Source organism: Dasypus novemcinctus, chromosome 25 (genome assembly GCF_030445035.2).
Source record: "Dasypus novemcinctus isolate mDasNov1 chromosome 25, mDasNov1.1.hap2, whole genome shotgun sequence".
Lineage (NCBI taxonomy): Eukaryota > Metazoa > Chordata > Mammalia > Cingulata > Dasypodidae > Dasypus > Dasypus novemcinctus.
In genome coordinates, this window is record NC_080697.1 from 59,388,180 (window position 1) to 59,408,286 (window position 20,107).

Consider the following 20,107-nt stretch of genomic DNA (forward strand, 5'->3'; position numbering starts at 1 on the left):
TGGGCTCTGCCAGCTCGGAGCCGAGCAGCGCACGGGCCAGGTGCCACCCAGGGGACCGGGTCGCAGGGCGGGCGGCGGGCCGTGTGCTGGGGGCAGGCTGGGCGCCGAGGGGCCAGGCACCTGCGTGTCTAACCTGCGCCTCCGGGAGCTCCGGGGCCTTGGGCCAAGCGCTGGCCTCCCGAGCCGGGCGACCTGTCGTGTTGCTGGGGGCAGGGAAAGGGGTGCCCCGGACGGACCTCTCTCGTGCCAGTTCTAGAAGGGGCTGCTCCTTCTTCTGCACGGAGGGCCCACTGGCTGCCCGACTCACAGGCTTCCTGTTGCACCTATCAGGTGTGTCACCAGTGACAGTCTTCGGCTGCTCCTGGCAATGGCTGGAGAATGACTCATTCCCTGTCCCGTCTCTCACTTGACCCGACGCCTGCTTCTTTGCGAAACCCCCCAAATTGCCCAGGCCCCCCTGAACCCTCGGCCTCTCCTCTCCCTCGCTCCCTGGGTAGCCCCTAAAGCCTCACAGCCCTCCTGTGCCTGGGTCTCTGCCGTGCCACCCAGGCGCCATCTCCATTCCCCAGAGTCCAGCCGGGACGCGCATGGCGCTGGCTGATCTTCCTCGGCCAAGCACGGGGCAGCGGGTGCGCACGCAGCAGCCGCGACGCAAACGGAGGGGTTAAACGAGTAGCTGGGGCCGGGGCTCCGGCCCAGACGTCGTGGAGGTGCTGTGTGCGCCGTAAGTGGGTCCCAGCACCCCGGCCTCCACCCAACCCCAGGGCGGCGACCGCCCCCGCCCCACCTCGTGACCACCCAAACGGTCCCCAGAGCGGCCCAAGCCCCCCCGGGGGCCGTTCGCCCCCTCGAGAACCGCCGATTTGGGCCTGCAGCATCTCTGGACACCTGGAAATACACACCTAAGGCGAGCAGGGCGCTGAGAGCGATTTCACTGGAGCCTGAATCAGAGCAACGGCCTCGTTCTGAAGTAGGTCCTATCGGAAAACGAGGGGAGCGTCTTCAGTTAGAAGTGGAAGGAGAGCTTTTCTGAAAGTTTGGCTTCAGTTTCCAATTAAATCAGGCGAAAACCCAATGAGAAAGGATATGCTGCTTCTCTTTACTGGGCAGCTGGAATTACTGTTTTAAGAAATCGGATCAGGCGGGGTACTTGGCCCAATGGTTAGGGCGTCTGTCTACCACATGGGAGGTCCATGGTTCAAACCCCGGGCCTCCTTGACCCGTGTGGAGCTGGCCCATGCGCAGCGCTGATGTGCGCAAGGAGTGCCGTGCCACGCAGGGGTGTCCCCGTGTAGGGGAGCCAGCCCCAAGCGCAAGGAGTGCCTCCCGTAAGGAGAGCGCCCAGTGGGAAAGAAGGTGCAGCCTGCCCAGGAATGGCGCCGCACACACGGAGAGCTGACACAACAAGATGACACAGTAACAACAAACAAAGAAACACAGATTCCCGTGCTGCTGACAACAACAGAAGTGGACAAAGAAGACGCAGCAAATGGACACAGAAAACAGACAACCAGGGCAGGGGGGAGGGGAAGAGTAGGGGAGAGAAATAAATAAATAAATAAATAAATCTTTAAAGAAAAAAAAGAACTGGGATCAGTATCCCCTCCACTTCCTTTATAATCAGGTCCTCCCTCCCTCCCTTCCAACTTTTCATTGTGGTGACAGAATATACACAACTCAAAATTTCCAGTTTCACCACATTCTATGGTAGAATTACCATTAGTTACTAAGGTATTAGTTACTTCAGTGTTGCGTTCCGTCACCAATATCTACTACCTTTTCCATCACCCCGCACAGACATTCTGTGCCCCTCAAGCACTACTCCCCACTCCTGCCAGCCCCGCCGGTGCTCTCCTTTGTCCCTGTGCCTCGGCGTGTTCCAGCTCCTTCACATGAGTGGAATCACACCGTATCCGCCCCTTGGGTCTGACTGATTTTACTCAACATGAGGCCTTCGAGATCCACCCACGTCACTGCACATATCAGAACTGCCTTCCTTGTTGGGGCTCAGGAAGGCCCCACCGTGTGCGCGTAGTTACCTCCTTTTATTTATCCATTCATCAGCTGGCGGGCACTTATGCTGCGTCCACCTTCGGGCAATTGTGGAAAATGCTGCTATGAGCGTTCGTGTGCGATGTGTGTTCAAGTCCCTGTTTTCAGTTCTCCTGGGTATATATCTAGAAGTGGGATCGCCAGGTCTCCAGTGAATTCCAATATTCAACTTTGTGAGGAACTGCCAAGCTGTTTTCCGTGGAGACTGCCTAATTCTCCATTTCCACCAACAATGTGCAAGCATCAGTTTCTCTGCATCCTTGCTAACGCTTACTGTGATTGGTGCTTTTAAAAAGCATAGCCATCCTAGTGGGTGTGACGTACTATCTCTTCATGGTTTTGATTTTCATTTCCCTGATGACTAATGATATGGAGCATCTTTTCATGTGCTTGCTGGCCATTTGTATATCTTTGGAGAAATGCCTCCAGTGTATCCAAGTCCTTTGCCCATTTTTAATTGGGTTGTTTGTCTTTTTGTGCTGAGTTGTAGCAGCTCTTTATGTAGTCTGGAATTTTTTTTTTTTTAAGAACCGGGGCCAGGGATTGAACTCTAGACCTTGAATGTGGGAAGCCGGCACTCAACCACCAAGCCACATTGGCTCCCCTGGTTGGTTTTTTCATTTGTTTGCTTGTTGCTTGTTTTTTTGTTTGGTTTTGTTTTGTCTTAAGGAGACACAGGAGATCGAACCTGGGACCTCCCATGTGGGAAGCAGGCGCTCAACTGCTTGAGCCACCTCTGCTCCTCACATTCTGGATATTAAACCCTTACCAGGTAGTGATTTGCAACTATTTTCTCCCATTCTGTGGATGATCATTTTGTTTTCTTGACACTGTCCTTTGCTGTGCAAAGTTTTTAATTTTGGGAAGTCCGTTTTAGCTATTTTGGCTTTCACAGTTGGTGCTTATCATAGCTATAAACCCCTCTTAAGTGATTTTCTCAAAAACCGCTTTGTCCTGACGCTTCCCCACGCCCTCAGGCCTCGAGGGCTCTCACGGCGCTCTGCGTGGGCCTCGTTTTATTGTCCTGGTGCTTGGGGACACCTGGGTGTCTTTCCATAGCCCTCCTTGTCCTGCTCCATCTCTAGCGCCTGGCGCGGTGGCCTAGGAAGAGCAGGCCCCCTCCCGCTCGCTCCTGAGCAGCCGTGCCCGCCGCTGTCTGCAGGTGGACTGGGCGCGTATTGGCACTCCCTGTCTCAGTTCCTCTTTGTAAAAACGGGGTCATCGCAGTGACCTCCTCGTGAAGGTCAGCCCTCACCAAGGCGAGTGACCGTCGTTACTGTGGGCCAAGCCACAGAGTCGTATCGTTGAGTGACAAGAAAGGAGACGACCGGGTCAGCTGCCCTTTTCTGATATGGAGCAAATCCTTGGGCAAGGAAGAGCTCTTACCTGGCACAGACACACGCCCTCCTTTCTAGCCAAATCGTTGTCTAGCACTGTCCTCTGTTAAAACGCAAATTCCCTTCAAAGAGCAGCACATCGGGCCTTCACGGTAGGGCTGCCACATAAAATGCAGGGATTTCAGCTAAACAACAATTCTTAGGATAAGTAAATTCCAAGTATTGCATGGGCCATACCTACAGTGGAATTTATTGTTTATCTGAATTGCAAACTTAACTGGGTTTTTCTGCGTGAATTCTGGCAACTCTACTCCTTGGGTAAAGACATTTGCCAGATCTTTTTTCGGAAAGCTGGTTTGGGTAGGAAGAGAGGGTGAGGCTCGCGGCGCTCCGCCTTTGCTGGCGATCAAGATGGCAGCCCTGACGAAGCACGGTGGAGGGATGGGCGCACCAGCGGAGCTTTATCTTTATTGAAACAGCTTAAGAAAACAAGCGAGCCCATCTCCCCCTGCACCGAGGGCTTTTACACGAAACATGCATGGAAGGCTTCTGTGCTGGCCCCTTTTCTCAAAATTTTTTGGCCAAGAAGACAAAAAATAGCTTCTGTGGAAATTATTTATTTAGTATTAATGGGGTAAAGTTAGAGCTCGGCTAGACATTTCAAGTAAACAGGATCACTCCAAGTGCAGTTGTTTGAAACCAGAGATTTCCCGTGACCCTCGGGGTTTTAACAAGAGCCAGAGAAGTTATATTTATAGAATCCCTGTTAATTTTATCCCCTTGTTTAATCCCAAATACAACAAATCCCAGAACGTCTCCGACGGCGGCCGTTGGATGGGCGAGGCCAGGGGGCAATCTCCCGACGCGGGCGGTTGACGCAGGGGAGGGCCGGCTCTGAGGCGGCTGGAAGAGCGGCCAAGGCCGGTGCCAGTGGGTAGAGGACATTTTCAAGGAGCTGTAAACACGGTCAAGTAATGGAAACACTTAGCGCCCCAGCGCGCGGCGTCTTCTATCGGGTTTCTTGGAGGACTCAGCATCTAAAAGCTGGTCCCGGGCAGAGGCGGGAGCCCTGGGCCCCGACGCTGGGGACGCTGCCCTCGTTCTGGCACGGCCGCTCCGCTCATCTCTAGGCCCCGGGGACTTTTCTTGTCCCCCCTGGCCCAGACACGGTCACTGTCCCTGTTGAAGAGCCACTCGTGCACTTGCAGACCTGGGGGGCAGCTCCTACTGAGGGGTAATTTATCTCTAGAACAGATGATCACAAGATGACCGTAAGAAAGCTTTCCCACTCAAGCGTCTCTTAGTACAGCCAGAGTTTGAGAACTAGAAGAGACTTCCAGGGACTTCCAAAGGTGGAGAGAAGGACTGAGGAACTTCATAATCTGAGGATTCCTTAGTTTTGACTCATCAAAACACTGGTATGTGGGGGGGACGGGGGAGCCGAGGGGAGGCGTGGTTGAAAGATACTCACAGGACCCAGCTCTTAGCTCTCGCCCGGTTAAGTACTGACCAGAGGTGACGGGGCCTGCCCCCCGAGTGGTCTGACCTCCCCTTGACTCAGACCTTAAACGAGGGCGTGCCATGACCTATTTGCTGTATTGTTGCAAGGGTTTTCCAGCGACATACCACCTGTAAGTCAAGTGATAAGTATTGTTATTGTAGTCAAAAGCCGTACGGATAGCTGAGTTGAGGGGAGCCCACAGGACCCAGAACATGTGTTTTCATTCTGTGGAGTGACCCGTGGAGGCTGTGGTGGCTTCGCAGGGTCACATTTCTAGCCTTCTCGGAGATGCCTGCTGATTACTTCTGAAGCCCACCTGAGAGCACAGCCTAACTTGGGACCTACTGCCTGGGCATTGGGCTATAGTTACAAAGATACCTCTGACTGTGAGTTTCCCCCAAAATAAAATTTCAAGGCGCTGCTTTAAGCAATGACAAATACAGTTTCATCACTTGGGACAGCTGTGAGTCCAAAGCCAGCCAAAGACACAAGAGTGGACAGTCACGAGGTCACGAGACCGGGGTTGGGACGCCGGCAGCTTCAGGGCAGCTCTTCAACTCGGTGGCTTCAGCCTCTCGGAGCCCGTGGCCCAGCCACAGCCGCGGGGCGGGCGACGAGCTCCTCGGCCTCCTCCACGCCGGCCTTCTCGGGGTCTTTATTTCCGATGTTCTTTGGGAACCATCTGGGCTTTCTGGCTGTGGGAGGAGCAGAGCCCGGTGCCCGGCGTGTCTTCTCCCACTCGGGACCCCTGCTCGGGGATGACCACCCCACATCACAGCCTGGCACCCCTTCCTCCCGGGACTCCCGATGAGGGTCTCTAAGGTCCAAGGAGTAGGTGGAGATGGAGAGAGTTTCCAAACAATTGCCTCCGCTTCTCAGAAAAATAAGGCTCTCCCTCTGCATTGATGGTTTTCACCAACCTGGGCCACGTGGGACATTTTGGACAGTTTTGGGTGGAACTTGGGTCAGCAGCCAGACTGGCAAACTCAGACGTCTCCTGCTTCTTCCTCCAAAGTGGTCCTTCAGCCGCCGAGCCCCGGGAGCTCCCGTCACCCAGAGGCGTGTGTGTGGGCTTCTCCAGCGCACCGCGCGGCGAGCACCTCTTCCCTCGTTCTCTCTTGCTTGCACCTCAACGCAGTGCACCTCTTCCCTCGTTCTCTCCTGCTCTTTCTTCACCTCTTCCCTCGCTCTCTCCTGCTCTTTCTTCACCTCTTCCCTCGCTCTCTCCTGCTCTTTCTTCACCTCTTCCCTCGCTCTCTCCTGCTCTTTCTTCACCTCTTCCCTCGCTCTCTCCTGCTCTTTCTTCACCTCTTCCCTCGCTCTCTCATGCTCTTTCTTCACCTCTTCCCTCGCTCTCTCCTGCTCTTTCTTAACCTCTTCCCTCGCTCTCTCCTGCTCTTTCTTTACCGCTCTCGCTCCTTCCCTGCTCTTCCCTTGGTCTTTGGCTTCCCCTTTTCCATCTCTTTCCTCCTGATACTATTAAAATCTCTGCCTCCCCAAAGCCTTGCAGTGCCTGTCCCTCCCCTCCTCTGTATTGGGCGTCGGGCACCCCAGAGGCGGCTCTAGAGCTGCGACACCTGGGGAAAGGCAAACGTGAACCAGACTGGGCTCTTGCCACCTGCCTGGGTTACCTTGGTCCTCCAAGGAGCAAATGCCAAGGTGGAATTAAACGTGCTAAGATTTTATTAGGCCGAGTACCTGTGTGAGGGAGCCGAAGAGAAAACTGGGAGAACTGTCAGCTGCAAAGCAAGTATAAACATGAGCAGAGAGAGAAAACTGAGTAGAAGCTTCTAGACTAACGTACAATCAAAGGAAAGTCTGGCAAAGCAGTAGAGGGGTCTGAGCTAAAGCCGGCCATCGAGCGAGCCCCATGCCTCCCAGGCACAGGTCTGCCTTGGGTCCCTGCCGTGCCTGGGCACTGGCCGGGGCAGCCGGTAGGATTCAGGACCTTCCGTAAACAGTGTGGTGGACTTATGGGCCCAGCAGCGGGGGCTCCTGGTCAGCCAAGCCCCCCGTAGCTGGGGGTCTGGAAGGCACATGCCCATGGCTTGGACCTCCTCCTCATTTTATATTGACTCTGGCTTGAAGACATTTTTGCAGCGGGCACAGCCCTTTGGTTTTGTCTTTTGTTATACACAAGAGCGATCGTGGGAAATGCATTTGGTCCAATGGATGGAGTGTCTGCCTACCACATGGGAGGTCCGCGGTTCAAACCCCGGGCCTCCTTGACCCATGTGGAGCTGGCCCATGCACAGTGCTGATGCGCGCAAGGAGTGCTGTGCCATGCAGGGGTGTCCCCCGCGTAGGGGAGCCCCACGAGCAAGGAGTGCGCCCCGTAAGGAGAGCCGCCCAGCGTGAAAGAAAGTGCAGCCTGCCCAGGAATGGCGCCGCCCACACGGAGAGCTGACACAGCAAGATGATGCAACAGAAAGAGACACTGATTCCAGGTGCCACTGACAAGAATACAGGTGGACACAGAAGAACACACAGCGAGTGGACACAGAGAGTAGATGCGGTGGGGAGGGGGGGGTTTGTTAAATAAAAAATAAATCTTTAAAAAAAAACAAAGCTTGATCGTGCTGCTTCCTGGGCAGCAAATCGGTCTCCTTCAGAGTGCAGGCACAGGGAGCGGGCGAGGGGCCGACTCGGCGCAGCCCGAGGGGTGATGGCATCCTGATGCCACCGGGGCTGCACGCTGGAGCGGATGGGGGCGAGCTCGCTGGCGGGGCAGTCACGCTGGTCTGTGCTGCAGCGTAGGAGGAGGGCCGCAGCCGGAGGCCGCGCTCCCCCTCGCCATGGCGGCGAAGGCAGCCCTGATCCCGCCTCCAGCCTGGCTAAGCCCCACGGCCCCCGGGGCCTCTGTGCCCGCTCCGGTCTCTGCCTCGGGCCCTGCGGCCTCGCGCCCCGGCCGGGCAGCCCCGCTCTGCCCCTTTCCCTCACTGGTGACTTCACCAGGTTGGCGAATTCTCCGAAGCTTTGGCCTTCACGGGCTGCAGTCCCCTCCCGATCACCCTTCTAGGCCTGCCCACCCCCGCGTCCCCCGCCTGCGTTCTTTCCCTGCCGAGTCCTCTCGCGGGCTTCCCGCCCTCGGCATCCCCCTGCGGGCTCAGTTCTCCTCTGCTGGAAGTGCCTCTCCCCGGTGCCCCCCGTCCCCAGGCCCCCTCCAGCTCCTTCTGTATTTTTTCCCCATGACATCGTATTTCAAACATACAAAAGCGTGGCAAAAATAGTACAAAGAATTCCCATGTACCCTTCACCCCGAGTCCCCAAATGTTAACATCTTACAGAAATAGCACAATGATCAAAATCAGGAAATTAGCACCGATGCCCTCTGTTATCTAATCTACGAGCCTTATTCAAATTTTGTCACTTGTTCCACTGGGGTCCTTCTTCTGGCCCAGGGTCCCTCATTGTACTGAGGTGTCCTGTGGCCTTAGCCGCCTTCCGTCAATGGCAGGGGTCGGCCAAGTTTTTCCGTAAGGGACCGGGGAGTATTTTAGGCTCTGAGGGGTTTCCGGGCTCTTTGGCAATTATGTTCATTTGTTCCAGGTGAACATCTGACACCAGATTCCCTGGAAAAAGTATCGTCCAAATAATATTTCCTCCTAAAATGTGCCAGGCAGCCATGGGCACCTATTCAGCGTCTTTCGAGCGAGCCGCCCCCGTGGATGTAGGGGCCACCCTGGCCTCGGACGACGGGGTGCTCCGTCCCGGGCGGGCAGGAGCGGGCGCTTTCGGGGTGTTGGGTGGTGCTGGACCTGGGGCGCCGTCTAGAGCTGTGCCCTCTCTGGCCGGCCCAGGCCCGGGACCCCAGCTCTCCCCCAGCGCGGATGTCCCCCGGCCAGGGCTTTCCTTCCCCGAGTGGAGACGCTCTGGAGTGGCAGGCGGCGGGCTGGGAGGGAGTCGCGAGGGCCAGGGCTGGAAACCATCAAAGCCGCATTGTTCTCAAAGAGTTAACGGCATTCCAGGCGGCAATTAGCCAGGAGTGATGGGGTGTGACGGGTGCAGGAGGAGGGCTGGAGCGGGCTCCCGGGGGGGGGGGGGGGGGGGGGGGGGGGGGGGGGGGGGACTGTCCTGCTGAGTCTCCTTCCTCACTTCCTAGGGCCCTGGGCAGGCCCCGCAGAGCCGGGACCCTGGGGTGGGGTGGGGGCGGGAGGCGGGGGGCGGGAGCAATCTGTCTTGGCATCATTCAAACAATGCAGCACAGCCCGGCTAAACCGAGCGGATCCTCCTTGCACCTCTTAAAGCTGCACTGCGGCGGCAGGATTTTGACTCCAAAGCGCTCGTTCTGCCCGAGAGAAGCCGAGAGCACAGACCTGCTACTTACAGGAGGGCAGGGGGCATCTGAGAGGGGGCAGGCAAGAGAAGCGGGTCCACTGTGAAGGCCGGATCAACAGGCTTGAAAGAAAAAGCGGGTACCAGAAGACAGGGCAGAGTGAAAGCCTTTAGTGAGCACCTGCTGTGTACAGCATCGTTGGCCCTTTTACACAGATTGCTTTAGGTTTTGCCACCGCCCTGTGTATGTCTGAATAGAAAAGCAAGCCACTGGAGGCTCGTTCACTTGCTAATGGTAGAAAACCCTAATACCATCCACCTGAGCAAAAGGGATATTTTTTTTCGCATATAGCTAAGAAGTCTAAAGGATTTGCTTGATTCGGGGCTCAAACAATGTCATTTGTCTTCTGACAACCGCGTGGTTTCACCTTGCCCGGTGTTGGAGTCGCGCTCAGCCCCCTAATAGAGGTAAAAGGGCCCCAGAGCTCTGATTTTTGCATCCTCTGAGGTTCAAGCCCTGAGAAGAAGAAAAACTCTTCTCTGAATTTCTAAGCTGGGCTTCCACCAGAGGGATGGATTTAACCTCCACTGAAGCAATTAAAAAGCAAGACAAAGGATATGAAACACCAGATTTTAGACACTGCACAGCAGGCAGCACAGGACAGTGACCCCTAAGAGAAGGGAAGGAGATGAACGGAGATGTACTTGCCAGACTGAAAGTGTCTAGCCCCAGGTCAGGGAGGGGAAACCAGGTGGGGCCCGGTGGTCTCCAGGAGTTAAGGTGAGGGCGTTGGGAATTAGCAGGGCGCAGGGGGCAGTTGGGGGCAAGGCCGCAGGGCAGGAACTGCAGAGGAGGGAGTTGCTCACAGAGACGAGGGCCACGACTCTGGAGACCCACGGGGTCCCCCTCGAGTCTCAGCAGCGAGCTGACGTTGCTGGCTTTTCTCTAGGCTCTTGGCTAAGCTACCGACAATGAATTTTAAGTGTAAGTCAGTTTAGTTAGGCCAGTAATGTGTTGAGGCTCAGGCAGAGAGGAAAGGGGCCGAAGAGAGATGAAAAGGGCTGATTTATAGACTGTGGTGCCCCATTACACATCGCAGACCCCCAGGTTCACTTCGTGCTGATCCAGGCAGGGGGAGGAAAGGCAGGAACAGGGGTGATCTGGGTTTTCCCCGCCTGCTTTTTAAGCCATTAATTATTCCGCCCCTTTGCTGATGTCGGGGGAGGAATCCCACTTGTTTGCTGTTTTGATTGATGACCCCATCCCTCATTCCCCAGGGACGGGCCCAATGATAAGGCCCCTGGAGAATATCTGGGGCTTCTCCTTGATTTTGGAGAAAATCCTGTTCCTGTTCTGAACGGGGATTCTTGCAAGGTTCTTCCAGCAGTCGTCTTGTGGGCTAGCCTGGCTTTTTGCCAGGTTCCAGGTCCGTCTGTTGATTCCTAGTCTAGCCTGCCTCACTGATGGATGCATTCATGTGAGGAGAACACTGGAGGCCAGGCAAAGAGCCCCTTGAATGAACAGGCATAATAATCCCCAGAGCCCACAGAGCTCAGGAATAGTTTGAGCTCCCACCAGGCTTGTAAGACATGGGGCATTGGCTAGAATGCTCCAGGAATATTTTGCCTCAGTAGAGGAGCCTAATTAGCCCTAGACTAAAGGCTGCTCTCGTCCTGACTAACAAATCTCAAAGGCAAGCCATGAAAGGAACAAACTATTTCCAAGTCATTTAGCTGCACCCCAGAACAAAATTCAAGAATATGTAAAGGAATACAAAAATAGTTAGCATCTAAGGAGATAAAATTAACAATGTCTGTCATCCAAATTAAAATTTGCCAAGCCTTCAAGGAAGCAGGAAAATAGGACCCATAATGAAGAGAAAAATCAATCATCAGAACCAGACCCTGAAGTGATATGGATATAGAATTAGTAGTCAAGGCCACTAAAGCAGTTCACAAAAGTGGAGGAGACTGTAAGGATTCTAAATAGAGGCATGGAAGATGTAAAAAGACTCAAGTAGAGCTTTCAGAGATGAAAGGAAAAACAACGTCTGAGAGTTAAAAAAAAAAAAAGAGAATAGACTGGATGGAGTTAACAGCAGGTTAGACACTGCAGAAGAAAATATCAGTGAAGTTGAGGAAGTAGCAGGAGAGACTATCCAAAATAAGGCACAGAGAAAAAGACTGGGGGGAAAAATCCACCCAACATCAGTGAGCTGTGGGACATCTTCAAGTGGCCCAATATTCATATATTGGTGTTTCTGAAGAAGAGATGGTGAGGGTGGGGAGAAGGTTGACAGAATATATATGAAAAAAATAATGGCTAAAAATTTGCCGAACTTGATGAAAGTCCAAGCAGAATCTTACTGTGTCTCTTGGCGCTCATACCTCTCCCTGTACAATCACTGTGGTGGGAAAGCAGGGTGTGTGGATTGACTTATACCTTGGTCACATGCTCTATCTCTACAATGGGGGGATTCCTGACATGTGGATCTGTGAACTGAGAATGGGGAGGACGGCTTTCTCAAATGGCTATTTCTAGGAGTAGTTGAAATAGATGCTAGAGAGGGCAGTCACGAAGCAAACAAATGTCTACTCTCATGAGGCCAGAAAGGTTACAAGTTGCCTAAAGTCACACAGTTAGTAAGTGAAGAATTGGAACTTGAACCCAGTCCTGTCTAACTTTAAAATATAAGGCCTTACCATTTTAACACAGAAGAAGGCAGAAGAGGAGATTTTAGTAAGAAACTGCTGCCTGCCAGGGGACATCAAGCAAAAAGAAGAAAGACCCAAATTTTGTTCTGAATCTGTACTAGCCCCTATTACCTCTCTTTTAAGAGCCGTAAATGAGATCAGGTCGTTCCTTGGCTCAATCCTTGTAATGGGTTTCTATCCCACTTAGAACAAAACAGAACTCCTTTTCAAGACCCGCCATCATCTAGCCCCTCTTTATCTTCATTTTCTACCATTCTCTACTTTGCTCATTCCACTCAAGCCTCACTGGCGTTCACACATTCTTAGCTGAATTCCACGTCATGGCTGTAGCATTTGCTCCTTCTTTCCTGGAAAGCTCCTCCCTAAATCCTCATGTCTTGTTCCTTGCTCCACACTCCGTTCAGTTCTCGGCTCAAATGTCCCTGCCTCAGAGATGCCTTCTTTGGCCACTTCATCCAAAGCAATATTCCCTACCCTCACAATTCACCCTCTAATGTCTTACTCTGCTTAATTTTTCTTCTCAGAATGTATTTCAGCCTAGAATACGCTATATACTTAACCATTCACTTGTTTATTTGTCTCCTCTGTTATAATATAAGCCGGTGTGGGTGGAGCCTGCGTCTGATCTGTCCACTGCTCTAGCGGCTTGTACATGGACACTGCTAGGTTGTTAAACAAATGAATGGCCCCGTTGTTTTGCGAACTTGAATTTCTTCTGCTCTCCAGGTTGGACTAATAATGAGAGTGATAACGATGATGGATGATGGTAATTCATTCATTGATCACACACGATGTGTCTGGCACTGTAGACAGTACTTTATGTACAATCCCTCATTTCGCCATTGCAACAACCCTGAGAAATCAATGTCATTATCCTCGCATTACAGATGCGGAAACAGGGATTGTCCCATGAAGATGTAGCTGGGACAAATATTTTGGGAATACAATTTGGTTGTGGCTTTGTGAGAAGCTTGGGCATAATTTGAACTAGAGGAGTGGGAACAGCCCTGTTTTACCTCTTAATTAACTTGTAAACATGGGCAAACCTTTTCCCATGTATGGGCTTCATCTTTCCTTTCAATAATATCAGAGTGGTCTCCAAGAGTCCTTCTAATGGGAATATTTGAGAACCATTTCTATGGGTCCCTATCCTGCACCCCCCCGAAGGGTCACAGCCCTTGGGTGAGAGAAGGCTCCCTGTGGGGTAGAAATCTTCAGACCAGCTCCTGTTCTCCAAGTAGGGTAGCATGAGATTAGTCCTTACATTGGAAGACTCAAGTTCTGTCAAGTATCTACTAATACCTACACTGCCAATCACCGAGGCCTTGGGATGTTTCTGTGGGTCATTCTCAAGATGGGGAGGGGGACAGCCCAGGTCAGTGATGAACCACTGAGGAATTCTTGGCAGGAGAGTCAAAGGACACGTGGCTCTGGATTTGGGATATTTGAAGGGCTTCCATGAATAAGAAGGATTAGACTTTGTAGGCACAACTTTAAGTTCTGCTTAGCTCACAATGACTATTTTTTAAAAATAAAAATTTTTTGAAGTATATCATTCATACATGAACATACATAAATATGTATATAGTAAAAGTTGTGAACTTACAAAACAAACGTGCATACCATCACACAGGGCTCCCTTACCTTACCTCATCACCAACACCTTGAATAGTTGTGAAACTTGTTATAAACCATGAAACAGCACCATCAAAACAGTGCTACTAAATACAGCCCATATCTTACATCCCCCAAGCCATCTTATAAACACCCTATATTAGCATTATACATTCGTTTTAGTTCCTGAGAGAACATTCTCATATTTGTTCTGTTAACCACAGTCCATCTTCCACCACTGGATTCCCCGTGTTACACAGCCCCACGTTTTGTACAGTCCATTCAAGTTTACACTCAGTGGCTCTCGTTTTCATCACAGAATTGTGCTGTCACTATTTCAGTGAATTTTAGAATGTTTTCTTCACTCCAAAAGGAAAAATCCCATATCCCCTTATACCCCTATCATTGTCTTCTAGAATTAATATAATATCTACTTAGCCATTGCTGTGAAAATATTACAATTTTACCATTTATCATCAGTAAGTTATATTAGTTGTATTTTCCTGGGACTATTTTAGCTGCCCCTTCCCTCCCATGGCATGAGCCCCTGACAGCCTTTTTATGCAACCTGATCCTGTGCCTCTAACAACTGGCATTTGACCTAAACTTCTCTAGGACCTGGCCACCGTGAGAGAGCGAGAGATTGATTGTGAGTGAGTTTTTCATATATCCACAAACAGTGGTCTTGAAAACTGTCTTAGTTTGCCAGGTCTGCTATGACAAATACTGCTAACTGGTTGGCCTGAACAGCAGGCATGTGTTGGCTCGTGTTTGGAGGCTGGAAGCCAGCGTCAGCAGCCACGCATGCTCTCAAGTCTGCCGTGCTCCGGCGGTGGCTCCCTGGCAATCCTTGGCTCCCTGCTTCCATCACGTGGTGGTGGCCATCTACGTCCTCTGGCTTCTACTGACAGCTGCTTGGTCCTGTAGGAGTAAGGTCCTTTTTACAAATGAGTTACTTCCAGAGGGTTGTGGGTTTGGACTTGGATGTGTCTTTGTGGGGGTCAAGAGGCTTTGGTCAGTTGCCTTCCCCAACCCCACCCCTCTTTGGGTCACGTTGGCTCTGAAACCCATTTTTCTTTGAGGAAGAGGACGGAACTGGACTCACCCAGAAAAGCTGGGCAGAGAGATGGAGAGAGTCCCAGGGCCCTGTGCCAGGCCTGCTTTGTTCCCTCCGAGTCTGGCTGCCGTCCTGCCCCGGACGCTGCCCCCTGATCATAAACGCTTATGGCTCGAGCTTTAGTTGGTTTCTGTAACGCGCACTGGAGAGTCCTAACATCCTCAGGAGTCGCGCTAGGACTATAGGTGGAGGTTTGGGAAATGAGCTGCACTCTAATCCAGAGAGGACCTTTTAAAGAGCGCTACGCAGGTCTGGAAAGGACTGCTGTTGGAGAGTGAGTCTTCCGCTGCTCGCCAAGGGATGTGCCGGGCATTCGTTGGTGGCAGTGTGGCCACCATTCGTTCCGTGAAACGGGAAGAATGTCATCCTGTTCCCCCACTCCTTGTTCTAAGAATAATTAAGAAAACGCATGCTTATGTTCTTTGAAAGAAAACTGTATTCCAGCCCACATATGTGTCTTTTAATGGGCTCTTACGTATGTTGACTAAACACGCCTCTAACGTTTTTTTGTGCATTTTGATGTTTTCCATGCACTCTCTGGTTCTCTATGGAACCAAGATTTGGTGACTTTCTTGAAATGCAAAAAAATAAAGAAAATATATGCTTAGAAAAAAAGACAGAAAACAAGTGGCTTTTTCACCCCGGAATAAACTCATTCGGGCTGTTCTATTGTGTTAACCCTCTGTTACGTGGCATTTGCCTGTACTTGAAGGGTTTGCGGCACTAATATCTTAATAAATGACATCCTTTGAAAACATGGCTTTAGAAAGGGTCCGTTTTGATGATCTAAAACTGGTACAGAAGTCCCTGGCTCACGAAGTCAACCGTGCTCTGTAACCTTGGGCTACGGATGCCGAGTCTTCACCGCAGCCTCACGTCTTGTCCTTTACAGGATGCATCGCACTGCGTAGAGCTACCTGCCCTGAAGCCAAATGACACATTGGTCTGTTTTTCATGGGTTAAGAGTTCCGTCACTGGTAGGCTGTCAGCCCTTGGTTTTCATTAATATTACTGTGCTTTTCTCTCTAAGGTCCCTCTGTGGTTTGCTGGGGGCCAGGCGCACAAACGCGCACACACACACGGCACGCTTGCACACGCACGCTCGCTTCGTCCAGCAGAAGCGCCCTTAGGTGGTGGAGTTGGTTTTCGTGACTGGCTGTAGCTGCCGGATGTCACCAGCCCGGGAAGGGCCGGGCCACGGCACACACGGGGCATTGCTCCTGGGAGGGACCTGTCCCCAGACCCTCCCTCCGGGCTTGTCATCTCTGCTGTCATTTCTGAGCCATGTTCCCACAAGCTGATCAAGTCTTCCCTTGGTTCCGGTTCCTGAATTCCCGCCACAGCCCAGATCCTGGTTCTGAATCTCGAGCTGCTCTTTCCTGAATGTGCATGGGCTTGGCAGGGCCAGGTGCTGCTTTCATTCATTCTCAGGCACCTCTCAGGTGTTTGCTTTTCCCCCCGTGACTGCTCAGATTCCCCGTAACTGCACAGTCACAAGGGCAGGCAGTCAAGGTCTCCTTCCCTAACTCTGACCCCTTAGCCCGATACTCAGACTCCGCTTGCACCTGTACAGCTCTTTATAGGCCAAAGTTATAAACTAATTGACCTGTGTCATTCGTAACATGCACGACATGATTCGGATTCTGTTATCAGCATAAATTCATCAGTTGTAATTACTTTCATAAGATAATTCTATTAATGAAGGGAGCCACCCATCTGTAGTTCCTCACAATAGCATTTTCCCTTTGAACTCACTGTACATTGTATGTTGAGGTATTTTAAAGTAAAGTACAGGATTATGGCATATATCTCTAAAAATACAGTAAAAAATAATGTAATAGCAACAATAAATAGCAGTTTCATGTTCACATTACCCAGATGTCCTCCCTGGGACCGCGTGTTGACCTGGTTGCTAACTCTCTTTTAATCCAGGGGCACTGACTTGCTGAAGAGACCGGAGCCGATGGTTCTGTACGACGCCCACCTCTGGGACTGCTTCCCCAGGGGTGTCTTTGAGCCGGTTGCTCTATCCCTGTTTTTCCTCTTTGTGGGAAGTCCTGCAGCCCAAGGGTGAGTCTTCTCCATGTGTTTTCTTTTGGACTGAAGACCAGGCTTCTTAGCCAGGCCTTGGTGGTTCCAGGAACTGTTCTAAACTAATAATTCCTGATGGATTCCCTCTATTTCCCCATAATCCTCCACCGCAGCAGATTAGCTCCAGTGCACAGACAGGTTCTCCCACCTCGGCATTTTGCTTGTACTGCCCCCCAGCCTGGGACCGCCTGTCCCCCTACGTCCTCCCTACTCTGCAAGGCCCAGGTCCTGTCCTGAGCTTTGGAAGGGCCCCCTTGTCCCCTCCAGCGAAACCCTTCCCAGTCCCTCTGCGCTTACCTAGCCGTACAGTTGATGCCCTCCGATAATAGTGGGTCAAGCTGTTTTTTTGCTGGTGTCTTTTCTCCCACACATTTGAGAAGTCTCTGCAATCAGACTAACCTCTTAAGAAACATATACAGGCTCACCGTGTCTTACTGTGCTTTGCAGATATTGTGTTTTTTGCAATTTGAGGGTTTGTGGCAACCCCGCGTCAAGCAAGTCCATCGGCACCGTTTCATCAGCAGCATGAGCTCACTTTGCGTTTCGGTGTCACATTTTTCATCATTCTTCTGTCACGATGGTCTGTGATGAGTGATCTCTGATGTTACTGTTGTAATTGTCTTGGGGCGCCGTGAACCGCACACAGGTAAGACGGTGAACTTACCCAGTGAGTGTCGTGTGTGCCCTGACCGCTCCGCCACCCGGCCGGCCGCCGTCTCTCGCCCTCTCCTCGGGCCTCCCTATTCCCTGAGCCACAACGGTATTGAAATCAGGCCAATTAATAGCCCACAGTGGCCTCCGAGTGTTCAAGTGAAAGGGAGTGTCACACATCTCCCACTTATAATCAAAAGCTGGAAATGATTAAGCTTAGTGAGGAAGATATGTGGAAAGCTGAGAGAAGCCAAAAGCCAGGCCTCTTGTGCAAGCAGCTAGCCAAAGTGTGAACGCAGAGGAAACGTTCTTGAAGGAAATAAAAAGTGAACACATGAATGACAAAAAAGCCAAACAGCCTCATTGTTGATGTGGAGGAAGTTTGAGTCTGGACAGAAGGAAAAACCAGCCACCACAGTCCCCGAAGCCCAAGCCTAATCCAGCGCGAGGCCTAAACTCCCTTCATTCTACAAGGCTGAGAGGGGAGGAAGGTACAGAAGGAAAGTTTGAAGCTAGCAGAGGTCGGTTCATGAGACTTAAGGAAAGAAGCCAATTCCATAACACCAAAGTTGCAAGGGGAAGTGGCAAGTGCTGATGGAGAAGCTGCAGCAAGTTATCCAGAAGACCGAGCTAAGGTCACTGATGAAGGAGGCTCCACTAAACGACACATTTTCAGTGTTGATTAAATAGCCTTCTACTGGAAGAAGATGTCATCAGAGACCCTCCTAGCGAGAGAGAAGTCCATGTCTGGCTTCAGATCTTCGAAGGACAGGCTGACTCTTGTTAGACGTTAATGCAACTGGTGACTTAAGCTGAAGCCAGTCCTCAGATACCATTGCGAAAGTCCTAGGGTCCTTAAAAATTATGTGAAATCTGCTCTGCCTGTGTTTTATACATGGAAGATCGAAGCCTGACTGGGAGCACATCTGTTTACAACATAATTGACTGAATATGTTAAGCTCAAAGTTGAGGCCTACTGCTCCGACGAAAATATTTCTTTCAAAAGTGCTCTTTGAGGGAAGCAGATGTGGCTCAAGCAATTGGTCTCCCATCTACCATAAACAGGTGCAGGGTTCAATACCCAGGGCCTCCTGGTGAAGGCACGCTGGCCCACGCAGAGTGCTGGTCTGCACAGAGTACTGCCCTGTACAGGAGAGCTACCCCAGGCGGGAGTGCTGGCCCACGCTGAGAGCTGGCGCAGCAAGATGATGCAACAAAAAGAGACACAGAGGAGAGAGAATAAGAGACGCAGCAGGTCAGGGAACTGAGGTGGCACAAGAGAATGATCACCTTTCTCCTACTTCAGAAGGTCTCGGGATCAGTTCCCAGAGCCACCTGATGAGAATACAAGCAGACACAGAAGAACACACAGTGAATGGGCACAGAGAGCAGACAAGGTGGGGAGGAGGGGGAAGAAAGAAAGAGAGAAAGAAATCTTAAAAAAATAAAAAGTACTCATGGACAATGCACTTGGTCACTCAAGAGCTCTGATGGAGATGTTCAGTAAGATGAACGCTGTTTTCATGTCTGCTGTATTAGTCAGCCAAAGGGGTGCTGATGCAAAATACCAGAAATTGGTTGGTTTTTATAAAGGATATTTATTTGGGGTAAGAGCTTACAGATACCAGGCCATAAAGCATAAGGTACTTCCCTCACTAAAGTCTATTTTCATGTATTGGAGCAAGATGGCTGCCAACGTCTGTGAGGGTTCAGGCTTCCTGGGTTCCTCCCTTCCTCAGGCTTCTTTATCCTGGGCTCAGGGTTCCTCTCTTCTTGGGGCTTGCTTCTGTTTCCTCTGTGAGCTTACTTCTTGGGGCTCCAGCTTAAGGCTTCAGCATCAAATTCCAACATCAAAACTCCAACATTACCCTTTGCCATGCCTTTTATCGGTGAGTCCCCTCCCCTCAATACCCTACTGGCACAAGAGGTTTACATAATTACTTAATCAAGTAAACCTATGAATCCAATATAATCTAATATGCCCAGAGGAGAAGATCAGTTTACAAACATAATCCAATATTTCTTTTTGGAATTCATCAATAATATCAAACTGCTACACCTGCTAAAACAACATCCATTCTGCATCCCATGGTTCAAGGAGTCACTTTGACTTTCAAGTCTTGTTATTGAAGAAGTGTATTTCATAAGGTTATATCTGCTAGAGACAGTAATTCCTCTGATGGATTTGGGCAAAGTAAATCAAAAACTGTTTGGAAAGGATTCACCATTCTAGATGACATGAAGAACCTTCATGAATCTTGGGAGGAGGTAAAATGTCTACATGAGCAGGAGTTTGGGCGTTTATCCCAATGCTCATGGATGATTTTGAGGGATTCGAGACTTCAGTGAAGGAAGTGACTGCAGAAGTGGTGAAAATAGCAAGAGAAACAGAAGTGGAGCTTGAAGATGTGACTGAATTGCTGCAATTTCATGATAAAATTTGAACAGATGAGTTGCTTCTTCTGGATGAGCAAAGAAAGTGGTTTCTTGATATGGAAACTACTCCTGGTGAAGATGCTGTGAACATTATTGAAATGACAACAAGGGATTTAGAGTATGACATCAACTTAGCTGATAAAGCAGCAGCAGGGTTTGAGAGGACTGACTCCAGTTCTGAAAGAAGTTCTACTGTGGGTAAAATGCTTCCAAACAGGATTGCATGCTACCGAGAAATATTTTGGAAAGGAAAAGTCAATTGCTGTGGCATACTTCATTGTTGTCTTATTTTAAGAAATTGCCACAGCTACCCCAATC